The sequence below is a fragment of the Hypanus sabinus genome, chromosome 9 (genome assembly GCF_030144855.1).
Source record: "Hypanus sabinus isolate sHypSab1 chromosome 9, sHypSab1.hap1, whole genome shotgun sequence".
NCBI lineage: Eukaryota > Metazoa > Chordata > Chondrichthyes > Myliobatiformes > Dasyatidae > Hypanus > Hypanus sabinus.
In genome coordinates this window covers 124,280,091-124,306,093 of record NC_082714.1, presented here as the reverse complement: position 1 = coordinate 124,306,093, position 26,003 = coordinate 124,280,091, and the positions used below count along the sequence as shown (strand labels likewise).

Below are 26,003 nucleotides of genomic sequence, written 5' to 3'. Positions count from 1 at the left end.
ACAACTGACAAATAAAGCTTATCTTAAACAAAAGTTGTTCTGGATGAGAAAATGAGCTTCCTGTAGAAGTAGTAGAGGCCAGTTCAGTTGTGTCATTTAAGGTAAAATTGGATAGGTATATGGACAGGAAAGGAGTGGAGGGTTATGGGCTGAGTGTGGGTAGGTGGGACTAGGTGAGATTAAGAGTTCGGCTCGGACTAGGAGGGCCAAGATGGCCTGTTTCCATGCTGTGATTGTTATATGGTTAATATGGTTTATATGAAGTAGTGAAGAACAATAGTGGGAAGGATCAGGAGTGATCCCTACCCCTGTTAGCTAGCAATTGCTACAGTGAACAGGATGATCAAATAAGGAAACAATACACTCAATTTAATGCAATGTAACATGATTGGTTTTAATTATCTCAGATCCCACCCATTGTTTAAAGACTGCGTACAATTATTTAATTGCATTGGTCAAGGTTTTCTCACAATTAATCTTAATTGAAATAACTTGGAAAATACAGTTTATAAACATATAAAATGCTAAGTATTTGCAGGAAGACACATGGGGGCCATTTATATGTTAGGCTGCATCCAATTTGCTGATGTGTATTGGTTTCCCACATTAGCATACAGCTGCATAACGTTTACTTTATGCCTGACTCATATACCATTTAATAATTCAGCACACATTTGGACCTTAAGTGCAAACTATACGTAAGTTTCAATTTAGTTTTACTTTGGTAAAAGATGTTCTAATAATACTATCAGGAAGAAAGTAATCTCACCTAATAGATCAAGCATCCTAATTGGTAGGCACTACTAAAGAGATTTCATTTTGTTCAGTTGTCACTAACTTGCCATAGTGGGCCACCAACTTGGCCACAGACCAGGCAGTGAGCTCCCTGCAGTTGAGAGACGTCATCGGCAACCCATGCCTGGGGGCGGCAAGGCCTCAGCTCTGCACACTTCCAATGGGGGAGTGCAAGTGCAAGGGATAGGTGGGACATGTTCCAGGCAGAGGTATGGAACTGCGAGGACAAAAGGCCGTTATCGAAGGCAGTGGAGTTAGGTGCCCTGACAAAATGTGGTCTTCCCAAGCACAAGATCACTTTGTAGAGCTTTAGAGGCTGGAGCCCTTCCGCATTTATTTCCTTCTGCGGTCCATGTATGACACTCTCCCTTACGGCATTACAGCTGCACACATGGGGCTGAGAGAGGGCCCTAACCGCAAGCTTTGTGGTTCACTGGCACACATACTGTCAGGATGCAAAACAAGGACAGTGTAGGTGGCGACATGAGAAGGTCCTGCTGTCCCTTGCTGACACACTGGAGAGGGGGAGGTGTAAAAAAAGACTAGCTGGCGGAAAGGCAAATATGGCAGCCATTTTCATTAAGGAGAGGGCCACGCCAGTCATATCAAAGAGGCCTAAATCCAAACTGCCAAATCATGGATGATGGGGGTTGATGTGGGGAGGAAGCTGCAGTTCCTGGAGGTGGTGCAAATCACACTTTAACAAGATATCGTACTATGGCCCACTGAAGACAAGAAAGTCATCCTGGTGGAGCGCACAGTGCCACGGGAGGAAGGATGCGAGGAGGCCCTGAAGTACCAGTCCTTAGTCTTGGAATGCAGGGACAAAGAATGGCAGACGTGGCTATTCCCCATAGAGATCAGCTGTAGAAGGTTCCCAGCAAGGTCAGCATGGAGGTTGCTGTCTGCACTGGGCCTTGATGAAAAAAGCAAGAACCAAGCAGCTCACAGGATGGGGGAGGAAATAGAAAGATCCTCTTACTGGAAATAGAGCAGGCGAGAGTGTAGTGGTTAAGGTTGAAACACCCTATGAAGGTTGGACACCACCTGACTACATATGTCCCTGGTCAAAGGTAGCTGTATGATGCAGCTTCCTCCCCACATCAACCCCCATCATCCATGATTTGGCAGTTTGGATTTAGGCCTCTTTGATATGACTGGCGTGGCCCTCTCCTTAATGAAAATGGCTGCCATATTTGCCTTTCCGCCAGCTAGTCTTTTTTTACACCTCCCCCTCTCCAGTGTGTCAGCAAGGGACAGCCGGAGTATGATGCAAACAAGTGTCTCTTATTATTGTAACATGATGCTCTTAGCAACATTCTGCTTCCAGGAGATTGAAGTCATGTTGGATAAGGTAATAATTGATACTCTAAGGGTACTCTTAAAGGTATGCTTAAAGGTACACTAACTTGTCTTTTGGATTGTTAGTAAAACTCTAATCTTGGGCTTGCTAAGCTCAACCAGGGATTTTCCAATGAATACACCTCCATTTGCATTTTCTGAAAAGGAAGACCAGAAGATAAAATGCTAAGCATTGGCATCTTCAAAATAAAAAATTCCAGTCAATCACCATCTTTGGAAACAGAAATTAGTAAATGTTTCAGATCAGGATCCTTGCTCAGAACAGGGGTGGTCATGAATGGTTACTTTGGAGCATGCACTCATAAGTATTTAAAAGTCATATTCAGAATGCATTTTTCCTAACTTTCATAGATGCCACAGTAGCATAGCAGCCAGTGTGACAATATTATAGCTCAGGGCACTGGAGTTTGGAGTTCAATTCTAGTGTCCTCTGTAAGCAAGTTTGTATGTTCCTTCCTGTGTGCACATGAGTTCCTTCCACAGTCCAAAGTCGTATAGTAAGTAGGTTAATTAGTCTTTGTAAATTGTCCTGTGATTTGCCTGTGATAGACTGGGCTATATTCAGCACCTTTTGTAGATTTTTCCATTCCTGGGGCATTGGTGTTTCCATACAATTCCATGATGCGCCAGGATACTTGCACTATGCAACTATAGAAGTTTGTCAAAGTTTTAGATGGTATGACAAATCTATGCACACTTCTCAGAAAGCAGAGATACTTTCCTGCCTTCTTTGTAACGACACTTACTTGTTGATCCCAGACAGATGCTCTCATATATGGTAATGAAAAAGAATTTAAAGTTACTCACGCTCTCCACCTCCGATCCACTCATGAGGACTGATTCATGGACCTCTGATTTCCTCCTCCTGTAGTTCAATTTAAAGTTCAAGTTGAAGTTTATTGTCATTTCAACAACATACATGCCAAACAGAACACATTTCTCCAGATCAAAGTGCACAACAAAGTACGTATAATGCACACACAGCACATAAAGTAACATTACCACAAATAAATGAACATTTATATTGCAAGTTAAATAGTAAATAGTACAACGCTCCTGGCACTTCATACCTGGTGAGACATGGGTGGTGGCAGGACTTCAGTAGTCTCATGGCCTGGGGAAGAAGCTATATTGCATCGTAAAAGACTTTGTCCTAATGCTGCTGTACCCTCTGCCTGATGGTAGAGGATCAAAGAGATTGTTGGACGGCTGGGAAGAATCATTGACAATGCTGGAGTTGTATTCAGACACATAATCATTGGTATAAAGCAAGTAGAGCAGGGGACTAACTACCCAGTGATTGAGAAGGAGATTTTGGTGCCAATCCTTAATGATTGGGTTCTACAAGCAAGGAAATTGAAGTTCCTGTTGCATAGGAAGGTATTGAGATCAAGGTCTTGGACTTTAGTGATTAGTTTCTAAGAGATGATAGTATTGAATCTGTATTCAGTGAAAAGCATCCTAGTGTATGCACCTTCATTGTCCAGATACTCTAGAGCTGAGTGAAGAGCCAAAGAAATGGCATCTGGCATTGACCTCTTGTGACGGTAGGCAAATTGGAGCAAATCAAAGTAACACCTGAGGGTGGAGTTGATATGCTTCATGACTAGCCTCTCAGAGTAAGTGCTACTAGAGAATAGTTATTGAGGCTGGTTACCATGTTCTTCTTGGGCATCAGAGTTGAAGCCCAATTAAAGCAGATGTGTATCTCAGACTGTGAGTGGATGAAGATATCCAAAAACACCCTAGCTAGTTGATTAGCACATGTTTTCAGTACTCAGGCAAGTACACTGTCTGCATCAGATGCTCTTTGTGGATTCACAATCCTAAAGCATGTTCTCGCATCAGCCTCAGAGGCTGAAATCATCGAGTCGTCAAGGGTTGCGGGGATTTGGGAATGTGCCTCCATGTTCTGTCAGTCAAATGAAGCATTGAGCTCATCTGGGAGCTTAACCTTATTGTCATTAATGATGCTTGGCTTTCCTTTGTAGGAGGTGATGGCACAGTTGTCAAGAATCCTTCTGTGGTTTCAGTTTGATAGACACTTCGCATGTGAGATGGCTTTCCAGAGGTCGTACCTAGACTTCCTGCACTTTCCTGGTTCACCAGTCCTGAACGCCACCGACTTAGCCCTCAGGAGATGACGGATCTCCTGGGTCATCCAAGGCTTCTGGTTGGGGAAGACTCTGAATGATCTTCTGGCTACACACTCGTCCGTGAGTGTCTTTATAAAGTCCGTAACAACTGTTGCACATTCACTTAATGAGACCTTGAACAATGCCCAGTGCATAAACCCTATGCAATCCCATAGCCACTCCTCTGCCTCGTGTGATCATTTCTTTGCTTGGTAGGCTGTTCCTTGTTTCTTAATCATGGCACTCAATACATCAAGTGCGTGCTTGACATCTGCTTTTGGCGGTATGTAAACTGAAGTCAGGATCATGGCGGTGAATTCTATTGGTACTGGTGGAATTAGCAGATAGTCCACATGATACCTACTTCAACTGGGGGCATTCCCAGTTTTATGAGTGCCCATTTTCTTGTACAATATGAGAAAATAGTGAAAAAGTTCACAAAAACTTAATTTGTATTGCACATAATTGGTACTCAAAATTTCTCAATCTTTTATGCTAATTTGGTCAATTCTGGATGAATTCTACCGTAAAGTAAAACACAGGTTAGTAACCACTATAGACTATTCATTTTGCTCTCGGCCTAGGAACATTTTACCACAAGGGCTCTTTATTGTCAAGGCTAATAGAAAAGGAAAAGTTCGTCAATGCGGCTATGCACAACATGATTACCTCAATGAGCAAAATAAATGAATGAAGTGATAAAAAAAGATCCACAATACCTTCCCATTTGCAGACAAAGAAAATAAGATCATGAGACCATAAGATATAGAAGCAGAAGTAGGCCATTCAGCCCATCGAGTCTACTCCGCCATTCAATTATGGGCTGATCCAATTCTTCTAGTCATCCCCACTCCCCTGCCTTCTCCTCATACCCTTTGATACCCTGATTAATCAAGAACCTATCTATCTCTGCCTTAAATGCACCCAATGACTTGGCCTGAATAGCCGTTGGTGACAACAAATTCCACAGATTTACCAACCCTGATTAAAGTAATTTCTCCGCATCTCTGTTCTAATATGTGTCATATTGAATCATTTTCATATATGCCTTTGCAAGTATTCATCTGATTCTAAGCAATCAAATCCCTTAACTATAACAGAATATATCTGGTGATTGCTTTTAGGGTTACTGTAAAGGGTTTTTCCCCCAAAAGAACTATTGTATCAATGTTTCATAATCTTCCATCCATATTTCAAAATAATGCTGAATATAAAAATGTAGCATGAATTGTCCTGATAATGCTTCCCTTCCCTCTCAAATTCATAATTTTCTTGGTATTCTCTGATGGCACCTGCTGATTAATCATGGGCATTCCTTTATTGGAACTTTGTATGTTTAGCAACAATCTAAACCAAGAATATATCTCTATACCAACTTCTATGCAGTGCCTACACCTGGATATTTGATTATAAAACATTTGTCCTCATTTTGAAATTCTTCATAGTCACACTCCTTCCATTATATTGGTCCCTCATTTCTGCCCCACAATTAAGCCACATTCATCCTCCACAATAGTATCTTCCAATGGCTAAAAATGTCCTATGTTGTTATGCAATCCTCTTGCTCCATTGTCAGGAGTAAAGATTTCCAGCCAGCTCATCTGTAACTTCTGAAATGTTCTTTTGAAACCCTCTTGGTTTGATTGAACAACAAAGTATGACAACTACCCAAGAAGTGTACAAAGAGAAAAAAAAGGGTTATTTTCTTTTTGAGGGCTTGCACATGGCAAAATTTCATTGTTTTGCAGATTTTTTGTTGGTGCATCTCTGACTACTATGCACAGTTAAAAACATTTCAAATCCAATAAGCAAGTTAATTTTGAAGCAATGAAGGGGTATAACTATATTTTGCCAACAACAGGTATCAATAGCCCTTATATTTTAACAGCTGTGAAGATATCTTGTCCTTTTAAAAAATGGCCATAAGCTATTAGCCAGCACAAAACTTTCTCCACAGTTGAAGAAATGTAGGTAATATACACGATGTGCTGGAGAAACTCAGTAGGTCAGGCAGCATCTATGGAAAAGAGTACAGTTAACATTTCGGACCAAGACCCTTCAGCAGGTCCTGTCTGAAACGTCAGCTGTACTCTTTGTACTCTTTTCCATAGATACTGCCTGGCCTGCTGAGCTCCTCCAGCATTTTGTGTGTGTAGCTTGGATTTCCAGCATCTGCAGATCTTCTCTTGTTTGTGAAGAATAGGTTTAAGTTTCATTGACATTATCCTTCTCACAACCTTCAAAATGTATCATTGTCATCTAATTCTTTGTGGTGCTTTTTATTTACAAGCGGTTTCTTTTTATTTACCTACTTGGGTCCACTTACCTTCCCACAACGTTCTCTGGGAATTTTTTATCATGCGAATGAAAATATAACCGTGCAAGTTATTGCTATTGACATTAAGTCCACATGATGCTTAAATTGTTGGTTTGCTCCGATGCTTTTGTATAGTATACCACAAATGATCACTAAATTCCAGAGTTTCAGTTCAGAAAGATATACTCATTCCCAATACATGCATTCCTTTGGCTGATGGCAGGTTCCAAGGATCAAAATAAAAGTTTCTGAAAGATCCATACGTTTTTACACAAGACTCAGCAGAAATATTTCATTAGGTAGAAAAGCTAACCATCAGCAGGATGAGCTTTAAACATTTCCTTGGCAAACTCTGTCCTGTGTTTTTTTGAGTCTTGTTTGGCATTCATTTTCCTTCCTGATTAGAATATGCCTCTGATAAAGATGAAACAAGCTATTCTGGCTTGACTTCCTTCTCCATCCAATAGTTTGATGATCATGATCAAGGTTTAAACTTCCCATCCCTGGAAACCTGCCGGAATCTGTACTTTCAATATTCCAATATGATATCCACTCCAATAGAGCTGGCCCTTGGATCATATCTTGCATGTTGACATGTCCCATAAATTCCTTCCACTTCTTTTTACCTTCCTTTTCCAGACAACATCCTTCTCCCACCACCATTTGTCTTAATTTAGTCTGGGGTCATGCTGTATGAAGATCTCAGATGCATTTATCATGTCCATACATCTGAGAGCTTCTCAAAACAGAAGGGCACTTATGTATATTAGTGTGAATGATTCTATTCCAGTGGATAAGTCTTTAGCTTTATTTTGGCTTCAAAAGGATTAATCATACTTAGTGGGATGGGAAGAGGGATGTTGATATTAATAAATAATGTTGAACGCAACAGAGAAATTTAACTGCTTGTATTAAGTATTAATGTCTCCTCTGCCAAACTTTTATGGAGTTATCATTTAGGCTTTTGGTGAATTATTCTCTCATCTGTTCTCTGCTGTTACTGGAATAAAAATTGTCAGAGGGAAAATGATGCTCTGATTTACATGACTTCTACTACAAATGTTCAACCTTAAAGGTTTCCATGTGCGAAGCAGAGATTTCTACAAGAAGTGACTGAGAGATGAAGTGTTTTTCCACAAAGAATGATTATTGTATAGTTAAACTCACATACACATTATATTAGAGAAATCTGAAGGAAGGGCGAGATGCCAAATGTATAAAAATTACACATATGAATCATTGGGAAAAAATAGTCTGAAAGCAGATTTTGTCAAGTATTGTGGTTTTTATGTACCAAAGTATCTGAAGTCAATTCACAGAAAATGAAGTGATGCAAGCAATGGTGGCAGAGTTTTGGAAGTATATGCCATAGGTGCAACTGGTATATATCTTTTCCAACATTCAATGTATCTTGAATTCAATACATGTTTTTCACAACGCATCGGCAATACTTATTTCCTTCAGCAAACATTTCTGCAGCATTTGCCAACCTGAGTTGTCTGGTGCTTCCCTCTGCTATCTGAGTAGTCTACTTGATGGCAATACCAATAAACATTAAAATCATGGTACCCCCGTCTGACTCCGTTCAACTTTTGCGTGCAAATTCAATGAGAAATCCGTGGTCCCCAATCCAAATATTCCTAGCACTGTTTCTAAGTAAACTCCAGTGCAACCATCAGCAATACTATTCCCCAATTGACCTTCAAGGCACCTTATTTCCCATAATGTTCTCAGGTGAGTATATAATAGGGTCTTACTCCCTTTTAGTAGGACTTGCATGTAACATCTGTGAGTATCTTACCTATTGCTAAACAAGTTTGCTGCTAGGTATCCTCCTGCAAGGTATCTTCCTGAATGTGTAGTTTAATGGCAGTTAGGAATTTGCTACAGACTGCTGTCCCACTGCCATTTGTGATGTAGAGACCATTGTTCGGCATATATTATTGCTAACCTTGATAGTATTTAAAACACTTATTTGGCTGTATTCATAGGCATTCGGTATGTCCTTGCATTTCAGCAAACGATGAATTGCAGTTCTTTGTGTAAGTTACATTCTACTCTCTTCTACAAACATTTTACAAATTTAGTAAAACAACTTTAACTGAACAGAATTGGAGAAGATGCAGCTGTCACAGTCATTATTGCCCCCATTGCTTTACTCCACGAGCTTATAACTGTACTGACCTGACTGAAGCTCCATATTTTGATTTTCACCATATCCAGAATTTGCCCTGCCTTCTCGAAAATAAGTTAAAGAGCTTGAACCAATGTTACCTCTTAAACCACACATTGATCTGTTCTTCAACACTTTATCTTAGAAACTGCCAAAATTGTACTGCCTGCTTCCTCAGAATGACATTATAGTTCTCATTTTCCTTATCTAGCATCTGATAACAGGTATGAAGCTTGTAACCATGAAAGTAGAGAGGAGATTCTGAGGAATAAGATGTACCTGCATTTGGAAAAACAGGAGTTAATTAGAGATAGCATGGCTTGGTGCATGGGTGATCATGCCCATGAATTTGGTTCTTTTTTGAAAGGTGATGGGGAATTTGATTTTTGGCCTATGGCTAGTACTGTGCTACAGCGATCGATACTAGGCTCAATTGCTATTTATCATCCAAATCATTGATTTAAATGAGAATGTACAAGGCATGGATGATTAGTTTGTAAATGTCACTAAAATAGATGGTGTTGTTGACAATGAAATACAGTTATCATGGTTAAAAAAGGGACCTTGACAAATGGAACTTATCGAATTAAGTAAGAGCAAAGTGGTGTAATTTGGGAAGACAATTGGGGTAGGAAGTTCACTGTGAACGGTTTGGGCCTGGAATGTGTTCTAAAATATTGAGACTCTGGAGTGCAAGTACATGGATTCCTGACAGTGGCATCCCAGGTAGACAGGGTGTGAAGGAGGATTTTGACAATCTGCCCTTCATCAGTCAGGGCACCAGGTACTGAAGTTGAGATGTTATGTTTTGGTTGTACAAGATATTGGTGAGGCAGCACATAGAATTTTCCTACGGTACATTGATGACTGCCTTGGTGCTACTTCCTGCACCCACAAGGAGATCGTCGACTTCCTCAACTTTGCTTCTAACTTCCACCTTGCCCTCAAATTTACCTAGTCCATTTCCGGCACCTCCCTCCCCTTTCTCAATCTCACTGTCTCTGTTTCTGGAGACAACTTATCTACTGATGTCTATCAGGACGGAGTCTTACAACTACCTGGACTATACCTCTTCCCACCCTGTTACTTGGAAAAATGCCATCCCTTTCTCTCAATTCCTCCATCTCCACCGTACCTGCTCTCAGGACGAGGCTTTTCATTCCAGAGTGAAAGGAGATGTCCTCCTTTTTCAAAGAAGGAAGCTTCCTTTCCTCCACCATCAACACTGCCTTCAACCGCATCTCTTCCATTTCACACATCTGCTCTTACCCCATCCTCCTGCAACCCTACCAGGGATAGAGTTCCTCTTGTCCTCCAACCGGATGGCAGAAACATCGATTTTTCGAACCTCCAGTAGTGGCACCCTGCACCCCACCCCACCTTCCCCATTCCCCTTTCCCCTCTCACCCTATCTGCTTGCCTGCCCTTTGCCTCCTTTTGGTGTTCCTCCCCCCCTTTTCTTTCTTCCATGGCCTTCTAACCTGTCCTATCAGACTCCCACTTCCCCAGCCCTGTACCTCTTTCCCCAATCAACTTCCCAGCTCTTTACATCATTTCTCCCCCTTCAGGTTTCACCTATCACCTTATGTTTCTGTCTCCCCTCCCCCACCTTTTAAATCTACTCCTCGTCTTTTTCTTCCTAACTTGATGAAAGGACTCAGCCCAAAACGTCAATTGTACTCTGTTCCTTAGATGCTGCCTGGCATGCTGAGTTCCTCCAGTATTTTGTGTGTGTTGCCTGTAATATTGTGTTCATTTTTTGTCACCCTACTATATGAAAGATGTTATTAAGCTGGAAAGATTGCAGAGGAGATGTGTGAAGAACTTGAGGAACTGAATTAGGAGAAAAGTTGAGCCCCTGGGTGGGATTTTATTCACAGAAGTCAAAGCAGAGGAATGTTGTTCTTTGACCATTCCTAACCATCCTGACTGCAGTCTTACATTTGTATTGTTCTTCTTTTTCCATTTGCATGTCTTTACGCACATGTGACACTTTTTCAGATACCTTTTCACACAAGTGCTCTAAAAGCTTCTGGGGAGAGAGTTCCCAGAAACCCACAGTTAATGCTGTGAGAGGTGACCGTCTGAGTACATAAATCTTCCAACTATTAAAAGATCATCTATTTTTTGTGCAAAGTGATTGTACGAATCTGGTCTGCAAATTTTCTTGAACTAAATAATTTAGACAGCATTGTCTGGTTTGATACAAGGCAATTAACATAATCCTTTTTGTTTTACACTGCATCTGTTGAGTAGCCAGTCCCATGCATTCAGCCAGCATCTTGCGCTCTACAGACAGGATTATTTGTTTGAAAAGCTGCCCTTTTACCTTCAGACTGATAAACACACACAAAATCCTGGAGGAACTTTTCTCCTTGGAGCAATGGAGGATGAGAGGTGACTTAATAGAGGTGTACAAGATAATGAGAGGCATTGATCATGTGGATAGTCAGAGGCTTTCCCCCAGGGCTGAAATGGCTAACACAAAAGGGCATAGTTTTAAGGTGGTTGGAAGTAGGCACAGAGGAGATGCCAGGGGTAAGTGTTTTACTCAGAGAGTGGTGAGTGGATGGAATGGCCTGCCAGTGGTGGTGGTAAAGGCAGAAATGATAGGGTCTTTTAAGAGACTCCTGGGTGGCTACATAGAGCTTAGAAAAATAAAGGGCTATGGGTAAAGCCTAAGTAGTTCTAAGGTAGGGGCATGTTCAGCACAGCTTGTGGGCCGAAGGGCCTGTATTGTGCTGTATGTTTTTCTATGTTTCTAACTCCTGCAGTCCTGCTGAAGGGTCTCAGCCCAAAACATCAACTGTACTTTTTTCCATAGATGCTGCTGGCCTGCTGAGTTCCTCCTGCATTTTGTGTGTGTTGCTTGGATTTCCAGCATCTGCAGATTTTCTCTTGTTTGTAACTTCTGATTATTGCTTGCCATTTGCATTAAGAGCTGAAGACCGACTCCCAGCTATACTAAGAAGCTGAACAAAGAATATTGGTTGGAAGTTTAACTTACTCAAAAACAACTCTTTAATCTCTGGAAGCTCACAGCTGTATGTTAGAAAGGTGTGCGAGTAAATAAGAAGGGCTCCAAGCCCTCGACAGTGAATATCCATCACACTACAGAAACAGAGGACAATGAGCATGTACTCAGTGGCCACTTCATTAGTACAGTTGGTATTTAATGAAGTGGTCATTGGGAGCACGTCACCATATTACAACCCTGAGATACATCTTCTTGCAGGCATTCAGAGTGAAAAACTACGCACAAAGCCTGGCAAGCAACCAGTGTGTAAAAGAAGACAAACTGTGCAAAGGAAAATAAATAATATAAGTAAATAAAAAGTACTGAGAACATGAGTTGTGGGGTCTTTGAAAGTGAATCTATAGGTTACCTTCAGTGATCAGTTCAGTGTTGTAGTAAGTTATCCACACTGTTCGGGAGCCTGATAGTTGAATTGTCCGATATGACAACACCCTAATCCACCTCTCCACCTCAAATCCCTTAATGATGACAGGCTCATGACCCCAAATTTCTTCCTCTGCAGTTAATAATCAGCTCTTTGGTTTTGCTGACATTGAGTGAGAGTTTGTTGTTATGGCACCATTCAAACAGATTTCGATCTTCCTCCTGTATGCTGATTTCTCACCACCTTTGATTTGGCCATCAACAATGGTGTCATCAGCAATCCTAAATATGGCATTGGAGATGTACTTAGCCTCACAGTCATAAGTATAAAGCAAGTAGAACAGGGGGCTAAGCCTCTGTACCTGTGCTGATGGTATGGAGGAGAAGCTATTGTCAATCTGAACTGACTAGAGTCTCCAAGTGAGGAAATCAAGGATCCAATTGCACAAGGAGGTATTGAGGCCAAGGTCTTGAAACTTATTGATTTGTTTTGAGGGGATAATGGTATTGAATACTGAGCTGTAATCAATGAAGAACATTCAAATGTATGCACCTTCACTGCCCAGATAATATGCAGCCCACACAAAACGCTGGAGGAATAAACAGTCAATGTTTTGGGCCAGTGTTTTGGTCCTGAAGACCCTTCTTCAGGAATACATATATACATATTTATTTAGCACCTTGTCTTCCCTCCGGACAACACAAAACATCTCTTACTAACTAAGCAGTTTGAAGTTTACTCACTGGCACAGTGCAGAAACCATTCAGTTTGGGGAGGGAATGCCACCACATTATATTGTTAGTAGTATTTTTATTATTATATTTTTTTTGGCTCACGCTATTAAATCCTGAGGTAGGGACATAGGCAAGCACACACCTTTTTTTCTCAATTGCTAGGAGCTTTCAGACTATTAGAAACAGAAAACCTACAGCACAATACAGGCCCTTTAACCCACAAAGTTGTGCTGAACACATCCCTCCCTACCTTAGAAATTACTAGGCTTACCTATAGCCCTCTATTTTTCTAAGCTCCAAGTACCTATCTAAAAGCCTCTTAAAAGATCCACCACCGATGCCGGCAGACAATTCCACACACTCACCACTCTCTGAGTAAAAATCTTACCCCTGACATCTCCTCTGTACCTACTCCCCAGCACCTTAAACCTGTGTCCTCTTGTGTCAACCATTTCAGCCCTGGGAAAAAGCCTCTGACTATCCACACGATCAATACCTCTCATCATCTTGTACACCTCTATCAGGTCACCTCTCATCCTCCTTCGCTCCAAGGAGAAAAGGCTGAGTTCACTCAACTACTGTCGTGGTGCTTAGTATTGTAGCTTTCTGGAGATCTACTTAAATATTGTTGCGTCCGCCTGTTTGCTTTATGTATAATGTAGTGTCTTCGACGTGATACCAATTGTAGATATTACCATTGGGGCAATATATATCCTGTTCGTGTCCCATAGTCTTTCAATTTCCTCTTTTAATTCAGTATTTTCCTGGTGTCTTTCATTGGTGATTTCTGTATGTTATGTGTGTTTGGAATGGCTATATCTATTAAGTAAGTTGTTCTTACTTGTTTACCCTGTAATATTATATCTGGAAGGTTATAATGGATTACCCTATCCTATTATCCTAATAAGATTGGTCATAATATAATTTGTGGTGTCTGACTTTAAAACTGAATCAGGCTTGTATTTATAGTAAGGTGTGATTTCCTTTATGAGTTTGAATTTTAAAGCAAGCTTTGGTGAACGTGATTGTGCCTGTGTAGGTAATTTGATTTGTTGAATTGCTACAGGATCCTGTAACATGTTGGACTGTTTCTGGTTTTACTCGGCATTTTCTAACACATATCATCTTGAATTTGTTGGTCTTTTATAATGTATTTTTGATCATTTTTTGTGTGGACCACCTGGTCCTGTTTTGCCTCAAGGATCCCTTCTGTTTCTGGAAAGAGATCTCCATCTCTGCACTAGATGTTTGACATGTCCTTGTTGACATCTGGTCTGCTTAGATCATGGTGGGGCTGTCTTCCATGGAGGGTCATGTTCTTCTATTGGTTAACCTTTTCTTCAGTGGTGATAATGTCTTCATTTTTCTGGGTTGCTCTCTCATTTAAGTTTAGTGGTGTATATTTCTTACCAGAATTGCCTAAGCTCAGCTGGAGTTTTTGTTAATGTAAATATGTCCTTAGAAGCTTTATCTGACTGTTGAGTAGACTTTTAATGTCTGTGATTCCTCTTCCCCCTTCAGTCATAGGTAGTGTTAATTTAAGCGTATTTGAATGTACATAATGTTTGCTGAAACTTGTCATTTCAGTTCTTATTTTTCTTTGTAAGTTTTCCAGGATTGAGATATTATGCAAAAAGAATATGTAAATATACAGGGATAGCAAAAGTGTTTATTGCCTCTGTTATATTTTTGCTGTTGAGCTCTGTTTGGCAGATTTTCTTAAGCCTTGAAGTAAATTCTGTCAAAATTTTTTCCTTCATTGCACTATGATCTATTTTCTTTCCTTGTTGATATCCCAGAAACTTATATGTCTCATATTCATTCATCAGTTGTATTGTATCCTGCTGCTCTGCTTTGTATTCCATCAGCTCTATTGCACCTTTCTTCATGTTCAATGTTCTGCATTTATTCAGTCTAAAGTTCATGTTCATATCTTTGAAAATACAGTAGTTCAACTTTTTGAATTAATTGCTTTAGCTTTACTGATGAAGAAACATATAATGCCAAATCATCCATGTACAGAAGGTGTGATCAGGTATAGCTCATTTCATTGTTTCTGATTTGATACCCAATTTTTGTCCGATTCAGTAATTAGGAAGCCAGTTTAAAGCTAGACGGAACCATAGTGGACTTAGAGTCACCTTGGAAAATGCCACAGTTTATTTTGATAATGGTGGTTGTTCTTTTTGGGTTGTTAATTGAGGAAATTATAGAATGTCAATGCTTCATTAGATGTTGCAGAAATTGCACTAGTATTGGGTATAGTTCATATATATATATTAAGAACTTCTTTTCACCATGAGTGTGGGACAGAGTCAAATTCCTTTAGTAGTCAATATAACAACATGGAAGTTTTCTGTTTTTATTGGTCCATTATTATTGTCATCATAATCCTTCTCATCATTATTATTATGTGCCTATGATGTGTTGCAGAACATTTATCATTGTACCTGTATGTTACATACTTATGTACATGACAATAAAGTCAACTTCACTTGACTTGAATATTCTAGCCTACATTTATTCAGTTCTATACTGTTTCATTTACATTACGGTACATAGACATGACATTAACTTCATTATAAGCAGTAGTGAAATGTTCTCCTTTTCATCTTTCAGGATAGTCAGGAGGTCATTTTTGCTTGAATATCGTTTACATTAATATATATGTTATAAAGACAGGCTCCAATTTTCCATAGTAAAATTCAATCCTCAAGAAAGGCATCTAGTGCTGGTGACACTCAGTTAGGCAGATTCTGGTCAATTTGAGATAAGCTTCTTTCAGTGCAGAATGATCACAATCCAAATAGCCATGCAGTTCACAAAAACACGAGAAATTTGTAAAAGGCCTGTCACATTCTCTTCGTGCAGTGTTTCTGATAGCAGAAAAGAAATGCGTGCAGAGGTATCAGTGTTATGACCTTTCAGAATGTCTTATCTTAAAGGAGGTCATGCAGATATATCATGCTGGAAGCACTGACCTCTGATTGCCGACACATCACAGGACTTCATTCATCAGCTGTGTGCTTCCAACATCTTGCTTAAATTTGTCACATATTCCAACAAGGGAAGCGGGATATTTCCACAGGCAAGACAAGTTCCAATAAGGACTTTTTAATCCAAATACTTACAATGGAATGGACTAAAAAAAATGCCAGCTGTGGTTGAAGCAACAGATTAGAAACATGTAACATGTGCACTGAACTGTCAACGTAGGTCCTGGATCAGAGAACAGATGTTGGAGTTCATGGCCAGTGGATCTCAGGTGCAAAATAGGCACATTACAGGAGGGCATCAACTACAGACAGGTGCTGATTCCACTACTTTTACTCCATGGAGTGGATGTAACATCTTTAGAACACATCAGCTTTACCCAGCTCAGTACTCTTCATAACTTACAAACAAAATTGCAATGTATTTTTCTTTAGTATTAATGTTTCTATGGCATTAATTCCACAAGCTGTGCAAAATCACACCCAACTTCCTGATCCCAAACAAGAGAAAATCTGCAGATGCTGGAAATCCAAGCAACAAGCACAAAATACTGGAGGAACTCAGCAGGCCAGGTAGCATCTGTGGAAAAGGGTACAGTTGATATTTCAGGCCGAGACCCTTCATCAGGAGTGGATAAAAAGACGAGGGGGTCAGAGTTAGGAGTTTTGAGGAGGGGAGGAAGAAACACAAGGAGATAGGTGAAACATGGGGTGGGGGGGGGGGGGTACAGTGGTGACTACCTAACACTGACTCCTCATCTTTTTCTCTCCAATCCTGATGAAGGGTCTCGGCTCGAAACATCGATTATACTCGCTTCCATACATGCTGCCTGGCCTGCCAAGTTCCTCCAGCATGTTGTGTTTGTTGCTACTTACTGGTCCAGCTGTTTTCCAAAACACATTCAAGGAGTGTTGCTCTCATCAGCCTGTGGAAGTGCAACTGGTATCAGCTGTTGTTCCAAGATGCAGACATGGATTAAGGCTGAATCCTGGGGTTCTCCTGGATCATTTTGATTAAGCCCACACTAATTTCTATCTCATTGTCTTGCCTTCCGCTCTGGTATGTTTTTTTCTTAGTGAAGGGTCTTGCTGAGAGCAGTTTTTTTCCAAAACTAACCTTGCAAAAATTAATCAATTTTCTTCAAGTTTATTATTTTCACCTATTCTCTCTTAAGGAACTAGGAGGAAAGAGAGATAAAATTCTGTGAAACCAATGTCTTGCAGATGCAGCGAAATGTGAGAAATTGATTTGAGGATATATCAGAAATGAGAAAAGGAGAGGCAGTCACTGGGGGAAGGTAAGAGTGAGATACAGCTTTACAGAGAAAATGAAGAACTTCTGTGGATGAAGAAGACCTATTCAGAGACAGCCGGAGAAAGAATGAAAAAGAGAGATGACCGAGCAGGAGAAAGAGTTGCATTGATGCAAAGGTGAACAAAGAGAAACTGTTGAGAATCGGAAGAAAGAGAAGCACATTACACCCCATTGATTGTGAAGCAAAGTGATGCCATTGTGAGGGGGTAAGGGCTTTCTCCCACTGCAGGGGGTGGACAAGATGATTGTTCTCTGGCTTTATTGGGCTTGTGTTATAAATTGGTCTGTCTCCAGCTTTCACATCAGTAAGGGTAATACTTTAGTAATGTGACATTAGTCACATTTAAATGTTGGGCAGTATATGTGCTGTTGTAATTTCAGAAGTTAGCTAATTTTTGGAAATTCTTCCAGTTTGCATTGCCAAACATGCCACACAAAATATATCCCATTACCCTGTCAATTTTTAAGGTTTGGGATTGAATCATGACCTGGGATGAATACTTCCCCGTTCTGCCAACTGCAAGAGTTCTAAGTTAAATTAGCTTAGGCAGGCTCACACGTGTTTCTAGTAGGCATGGACCTGCAAAAAAACAATTGTGTACAACTTCTTTCTATATTGGCAAATTTATTTAAATTGGAAAATTAAATTAAATCCCATTGGGGCATCAGTGACAAGGAATCAACTACTAATCATTTAACACAAGAATGGTGAAAGAGTTTATAAATCTAAAGCCAAGGCATGGAGTGTATTTCCACTGGGAGTGATTGAGGGAGAGGGGTGCATTAAATATAAAAATAGATGGCAACAAGAGAATTACAAGCATTACAAAAGCATCATTACTTTAAACTTCATGACCACAATCAGCAAGTACATCAGAATAGAATTTGGAGATCTTTCATCGAAATATCTTTCAGACTGAAGAACTTGCTTATTTAATTCTACAATAACGCAGTCTTCACATTATTGGAAGTAATTGCCTACAATATTGACCTGATAATAAAACCAGAAATAAAAAGAATGAGGTTGCTTGGCAGTACAGTTTATTCATGACTAAAAGTCTTCATTATGTATTGAACAATGCAAATTTGATCTTAATTTCCCATGAAATACGTGGTGAACCTCTGTGAGGCTGCTTAACAAATCCTCATGAAGAAAGAGTTCTGTATTTTCATTTATGAAAGGCAATGGCATTGACACTTACATTCACGCTAACAATGTCAAGCATCTGGTTTGAGAACAAGAAGGGCTAGGCACACTGGCTGAGCTAGTAGAGCTACTGCTTTTATAGGTCCAATTACAATCCGACGTCCTTTCCTCCCCATGACTGTTTGAGATTCTCCTGTGCTACAATTTCTTCCTACATCCCAAGGGTGTGTAGTTGGTAGATTATGCTGAGAGTGGAGGTGAATGGTAGAACTGGAAACGGTTGTAGCGAATGTGGGAAGAATGAAAAGAAATTGGGATTAATATAGTTGGATGATTAACAGCAGGCAGCTGATGGGCTAAAGGGCTTGTTTCCATGTTGTATGACTAAACAACTCATAAATACAAAACAAAATGGCCAAGAGTGGCATCAGCCTGCACGTGTGGTGAGTTATATAAAATGAGTGGTTAAACAAAGCCTTACATTAGATTTGAATTCTAAATATATCAAGGTTTTTACCTTTCTCTTAATTTTGTTGTTTAATTGTAATACATAAATAATCCTCTTTATCGCCTATAGAAACAATGCCATCAAAAGTGCAAGGTGCACAGACACTAGCACATTAGTGGGGGCATGTCTCGGGAGGAGACACAGTGTGCTATCAAATTTAACCTTATATTTGTACTTAAGATAAATATATATAAGATTATATTTATGCTTCTGATTGAAATAGGATATAGTGTTTATTTTGGATCAAACCCACATAACTATCACTGGAATTTCAGAAGTCTGTGAAATGTAATCAAATTCAACATGCACAGTCCTTTTCTTTGCAACAGCATGTACAACTCCATCAGACTGGAAGGGTTCTAAAGTCATTCTCAACAGCAGTAAAACATTATTCAGTTACTTCTTTAAAAAGAATCTATTCAAAGGGTTGCCACCAGTTTGAGGGTCTGGATAAAACGTGTTTTGTCCTTTAATTTGTTGTAAGGTCAGCGACCTCAACACCAGCTCAGTAGGGACCCAGGAGACTAGATGCTATCCTGGTAATCATGCCTTGTGGTTTGTACAATCAGTAACACAGTTTGAAGCTAATCCTTTCTTCATTATGTGTTTGTTGCAAACTACAGCAAAATGGCATCTTTAACAGTTCAATTGACATCGGCACGTTATAAGCAATAAGAAATGGACAACAAGACTTTTATCCCTAAAGAAGGAAACCACAATAATTTTTCTCACAAAATAATGCCTATCCCACATAAAACAACAGTTGCCTGGATTGTGTAGTGATCCACCTTAGCAACAAACAAAAACTGTTGCAAAGGAGGTAAAAGAATTGGTTCAATAATGATGACCAAAATCTAGCAGGTTCCTTTTAAATCACTGAGAGGAAATCATTCAGTTCAGATAAAAATTGATTGACACAAGCAAAATGCTCAAAAACCTCCATGCGTTAGTGAAAATTTTGAATTAAAAATATGCAATTGTAAAAACAATTCAACAAATGTTAATAATAAGCATACACAGAAAGTGAATTCAGTTTATTTTCTGCAATATCTACATACAGCTCATACAAATAACTTGTCCAATACTTAAAAGCACATGCTACACTTTAGCAGGAAGAAGGAAAACCTAGTAAAACATGTTCCATTTTTTATTCAAAGTTTTTCCTTCTTTCTGCTAAAGTGTAACACAGGAACTCCTGTTAACTGTCGGCTTCCATCAAAGACAAATTAGCAGCCTGTCACTATTACAGTTCTAATTGCTAATTTTAATTTTTTTTTCTGATTTCCTTAGTCTCTGCCATTTTCCATTTTTCTTCCTTATCATTTTACTTTCCCTTCCTCTCCGATCAGCTATCACTCAATTTTTCACATTGTGCATCTGGAGAAGATAGGGTCAGTGAATGGTGCAGACAAGGGTGACATCCTCCAGATGGTCCACAAAACTACCAATTTCACTTCTTTTTCTTTCAAAGGTGGTGCTGCTACTATTGGAGTCTGTGATCTGCATTTTGGTGGTGTGATTTTGGGCAGATTGAACAGTCTGGTGCTTAGCCATCTCCGAGGGGGTTCCGTGAGGTCTCGAGGGAAGTATGTGGCCTAGAGGCCAAGAAAACTGGAGACGGGGTCAACTCCATTCCTCGCCGATCTCGCCAATTAAAACATCAATGAAGACTGAAATCATCGAGGCAAGAGCAGAAGGCGAGTGGGTGTTCAGCGCTGTCTACTAGCCTCTCACTCGCTGCTACTGGAGGAAGGTGTCTGCATATGATTCTCTCTCTCTCTGTCAGAGAATGGTGCCAGAGTGCTAGGTCTTGGGCAAGGTTTAATCAATGCGGTTTGTGGATTGAACATGGGAGTTCATGTTATGACATGTTCCTGGTTTCTGCTTGCTCCTTTTTTGTTGCTATTTTGTGCGTTTTTGATCAGGGCCTTAAGTTAACAAACAACGCAGAGCTAGATTAAACAGAATGAGCTGAACCGAATATGCCTGGGCTGGTTTGGTATTTTATATTCCGTGGTTTTCGCTTGCTTTTTGCCATTTGGGTGATTTGCCCTTTCTTTTTTGTGGGTTGGGGGTTTTGATGTTTTTCTTTGAATGGGTTCCATGGTTTTCTTTCTTCGCTTTGTGGTTGTCTGTGGGAAGGCGAATCTAACAGTTGTGTATTGCATATGTACTTGGGTAATAAATGTACTTTGAATCATTTATTCACAAATTAGCGTCACTATACATTTCACTCTTCCCTTATCTTGTTCTCATACAAGATCCTTAGCTTGATATCTCAGTCAGTCATCGTCATCAAGGTGTACAACACAATTGCAGGTCCTTTGACCTTCAAATCCATACCGTCCTTTTTTTGCCAATCTACACTATCTCCTTTGCCTGCAAATTTTCTTTTCCAAGGACTACATCTTACACAAGAGTCAGAACCAACATGTCTCAGATCGAAGGTGGGGTGGTTGAGATATGCAACATCATCGGCTGGGCGCTGCTTAGGATCCTAACACAGAGTCATAGGGTCATAGAGTAACCCAGCACAGAAATATGGCCTTCAGCTCAACTTGTGCATCATATATAGGAAAGGTAAACACTATATGTGGATAAGGATTTGAAAGTATGGCGGGGGCTGGTGGGAAGAAGTCTAAATAATGGGAAACATACTGGAGCAGAAGGGTATAGCAGGTGTCCCTTCGATGTTAACACTCAAGGTGAAATGAGGAGTCACATTGGGGTAATGGGAAGGCATATAGAGGTGATGAAATGTAGCAGAAACCGGCAAAGTCAAGGATGGGCAGGCAGTTAAATTGGAGGCACGGTGGCCTAGAATTTTGAGAACACTGACAGGGGAGGAATAGAAGGTCATGTAGGTGGATAAAAATGCAACACTGGAGAAAATAAGTCATATTGGACAAAGGTACACTGAGAGTGGGCGGAATGACTCATTGGAGGCAAAGAGAAAGCACACTGGGAGGCAAGCAAGCCCAAGGGTCACAGTGCACATCAGAAAGTGAATGGAAGGCACTGGAAGGTCATTGACTTTAACTAGAGAACCTGCAACTGGTCGAGGCTCATACTGATTTCTTTAGCCATCTGTCCGTTGGAATCAGACAAACTAAACTTTACTTCACTGTCCAGCGAAACATGTATCTTTGAAATCTGATGAGAATCCATTTCTACAGATATGCTGATCCAAATATTCTGAAATGTCAAATTCTCAGAACTAAAAAGCAAGGTTAAATGACAACACAGCTCCTACAAGGGATTGGGTGAATACACCTGGTAGCTTTTCCACACTTAGCTCACGTTACCCAATAACGGGCCACACTTCCATATTCTGAGAAGTCTTAGCTCTCTTTATAAACAAAAATTCACATGATACTTGCAAGGCTAAAGTGATCAAGGTACACCACTCAACACAGGCAATCTTATATTATCATGCTAATTGTACTGTTGAGTGAGGTTTTGTAAGGAGTTCATTCCCCACGTTTATTTCTTCATTATGTGCTGTGAAGACATGTCACATGGTGCAAAATGACAATTTAAAGGGTTAAAAACTGAGTATCTTAACAAGTCATATGACAATCAACTGGATTAACAAATTCCGCAGCATCAAGGGGTCACGTCCTGTTCCCTTTATACTACACCGCAGGCAGTATTTTAGGGCATAGCAGACGCTAATCAGCTCAGCAGGATGTAGGCCAGTGCTGCGACAAGATTCAAAGTGGAAGAATTCCTCCACGGTGCTGGACGACACATGATGTCCCTATCAGTGCTGACTTCAGTACGCAAATAAGACAAAATGCTCAGTGTTCACGAAGAACACTATTTCAATGAACTTCTCATAAAATGCTCCAAACCCCTACGCTTCAATTTGGGTTGCAAAGATTAATGGTATTTCAATAAATTTCTCACAAAATGCCTGTGTATTAATTTGGTCTGCAAACACTTTTGATTGCTCAGTAAATCATAAAACCACCAGGTTTCAAAAGCATCTACTGTTTCAATTAAACGAAGAGAAGACGACAGTCAGCCCCACTCTCTAGAAAGACTTCTAAACCACTCATCATGATCTTCAAAAGACTGGAGTACTCTCACTTATGTTGAGTGCAAACAATGCTTCTCCCCTCTATTCAGCAGCAGCTCCTATTGCACCCCCCCCCCCCCAAAATCCAGCTGCTCTGCTCAACTTTCCATTACTATTTCCAGTAATTCAGCATTTATCCAAAGAACAGTTTATGTTTTCAGTAGAAGGCCACTTTAGGAAAATTCACTGATACATGATTATTCTGGACTCCTTTGTATCTGTAACATCAGCCTTTACCAATAAAATGTAACTTAAAAGCCAGGTGTCATCTTGAACTTGGGTACAATGACTCATCCCAGGAAAGACAACTAAACAATTATTATATAATGTAGAACTCTTTCCATGGGCTCAGCATGCCATTTTAGCTGGACATTGACAGATGTAAGGTTAAGATAAGAACCTACTACTTACCAACATGATGTTGGAGCACATCTCAAACTAACCAAAGCAGGCAAATCAGAAAATATATACACTCATTTTTAATTTCATTTTCATTTTCAATCTTTTATTAATTTCCCAACAGAGAAAAAGATACAAATCAGAGGAGAAGTTTTAGCAAACACATAATACAAAAAAGGTAGAACCAACAAAAGAATATATACTGTCAAGGTCAATTAAATATAATATTGAGCTATTGTGTATAAGCAAGAAACCACAACTCCTCTTGGCAAATCATAGAGATTGGAAATCTTTTTTTTAAATCTCATTTTTAAAATCAAGATTTTCTGGCAAGCATCAGCACTTATAGTTGAATAACTGCCCTTGAGAAGGTACTCATGAACTATCTTCCTGAACTACTGCAGTCATTCTAGGAGGTACAGCAACAATATTGTTGGAGAGGGAATTCCAAAGGTTAAATCCAGAATTTGAAGAAATGACGATGATGTGTGAGAGGGGATTCCCCAAGAGCAGATCCTTCAGGTTCTTTGTGCCAACTTCCTGTGACTGTTTCTTGATGGTGGAAGTCACAGGATTGGAAATAGCTGGTAGAATAGCCTAGGCAAATAGTTGCAGATCATCTTGCATATGGCACACAGTACAGTTACAGCATGTCAGAGGTGGAGGGAATGAATTTTTAGGGTGAATTGGTTGCCAATCAAATGAGCTGTTTTGACCTCAGAGGTGTAAGTGTACTTCGGCATTTGAGCCCAACTGATCTGAGCACAAGGCAAATATTTCACCAATTTCTGCTTGAGCTTTGTAGAGGTCAGTCTCTTTCCATAGGACATTCAGCCTCTGACATGCTCTTTGAAGCCACAGTACTTATAGGGATGGTCCAGTTGGGATAATAAGCAAGGGTAATGCTATTGAATATCTGAAGTTAGTGCTTAGAATCTTGTAGGAGATGGCCAGTTCCTGGCAAATGCATGTGAATGTTGTTTGTCATTTATCAACAGATGTCTTAATATTATGTCATCTTGCTGTTTGCATGCATGGACTGCTTCATTTTCTGATCAACTGTGAACTATACATTGTGGAGTCTATCTTCTGACCTTATTAGGGAAATGAGGTTGCTAACAAAACAACTGATCGTGATTAGGCTCAGGACAGATTTTGAGGAACTCAGGTCCTGGAAATAGTATAGGTGGCCTCTAAAACCACAACAGTCCTCCTCTTCACAATGTGACACTCCAGCCATTGGGAACTTTCCCCCTTGATGGCCACTTACTTCAACTTTTCCACGGCAATTCATCTCAGAATTTAATTCCAGAATTAGATTTATATTTGGAGTCAGGCTGTGATTGTAATACATCTGGGAAAACCTAATCTGAACACTGGTTTGCAGATTTTTTGTGAGAAACTGCTGTTTGAAAGTATAGGCCGTCAGCTAGAGTAGATCAATTGGATGGATGTAACTTGATTAAATTTGACCTGCTCTGTGTGAGCATGATACATGTGGACAATCTTTCACATTGTAGGCCAGATGCCAGTATGAACCTGCCTTGTGAAGCTGAGACAAGTCAAGTCAAGTGAACTTTTATTGTTATTTCGACCGTAATTGCTGGTACAGTGCACAGTAAAAATGAGACAATGTTTTTCAGGACCATGGTTTACATGACACAGTACAAAAAACTAGACTGAACTTCGTAATTAAAAAATACAGAGAAAGCTATACTGGACTACAGACCTACAATGGTCTGCATAAAGTGCACAAAAACAGTACCAGCATTACAATAAATAATAAACAGGACAGTAGGGCAAGGTGTTAGTCCAGGCTTCGGGTATTGAGGAGTCTGATAGCTTGGGGGAAGAAACTGTTATATAGTCTGGTCTTAAGAGCCTGAATGCTTCGGAGCCTTTTCCCAGACGGCAGGAGGGAGAAGAGATTGTATGAGGGGTGCATGGTATCCTTCATAATGCTGTTTGCTTTGCGGATGCAGCTTGTAGTGTAAATGTCCATGATGGTGGGAAGAGAGACCCTGATGATCTTCTCAGATGACCTCACTATCCGCTGCAGGGTCTTGCGATCCGAGATGGTGCAATTACCGAATCAGGCAGTGATGCAGTTGCTCAGCCGATTCCAGTGCACGGCAGCTGCTACTCCAGGGATTTATTTTAAATACACAATTGGCCTGCATTGGCACAGCAGCACAATGCTTCACAGTACCAGCTATAAGCATGGTGTTCGATTTCTGCTGCTGCCAGTAAGGGGTTTATAAGTTCTCCCATCACTGTGTGGGTTTCCTCCAGGTGCTCCAGTTGATATCCACGTTCCAAACACATATGGGTTAGGACTAGTCTTCTTCTTACCATGTCCACAGACAGTCTATACATGGCCCAGCTAGAAATGGACATATTTTTGCACCTTGTTGTTGAGTTCAGCAAGATCTGCAACAGTACGGGATTCCTCTAGCGATGGGCATTGCAGGAGATGTTGCATAGTTTGTGGCTCAGTTCCACATTCACAAGTTGTCGGGCTGGTTGTATATCCCCATTTGCTTAGTGAAACCTTTGAACGACCTACACCAGTCCTCAGTCTGTCAAGGCACTTCCAGGTCGCCCAGTTGTAATTAGCTCCCGGGGGAAGGCTTTCATCCAGTG

The 26,003-nt window shown here is 40.2% G+C and overlaps 1 long non-coding RNA gene across 1 annotated transcript in view; it reads right to left on the bottom strand.

The window, feature by feature from the left end:
* LOC132398912 (uncharacterized) overlaps nt 1–3,019 on the bottom strand; it is a 62,829-nt gene extending 59,810 nt beyond the window's left edge. The window contains exon 1 of the long non-coding RNA XR_009513843.1: nt 2,965–3,019. This is a non-coding gene — a long non-coding RNA (uncharacterized LOC132398912). The remainder of the gene's footprint in view (nt 1–2,964) is intronic.
* Nucleotides 3,020–26,003: the final 22,984 nt, after the last annotated feature.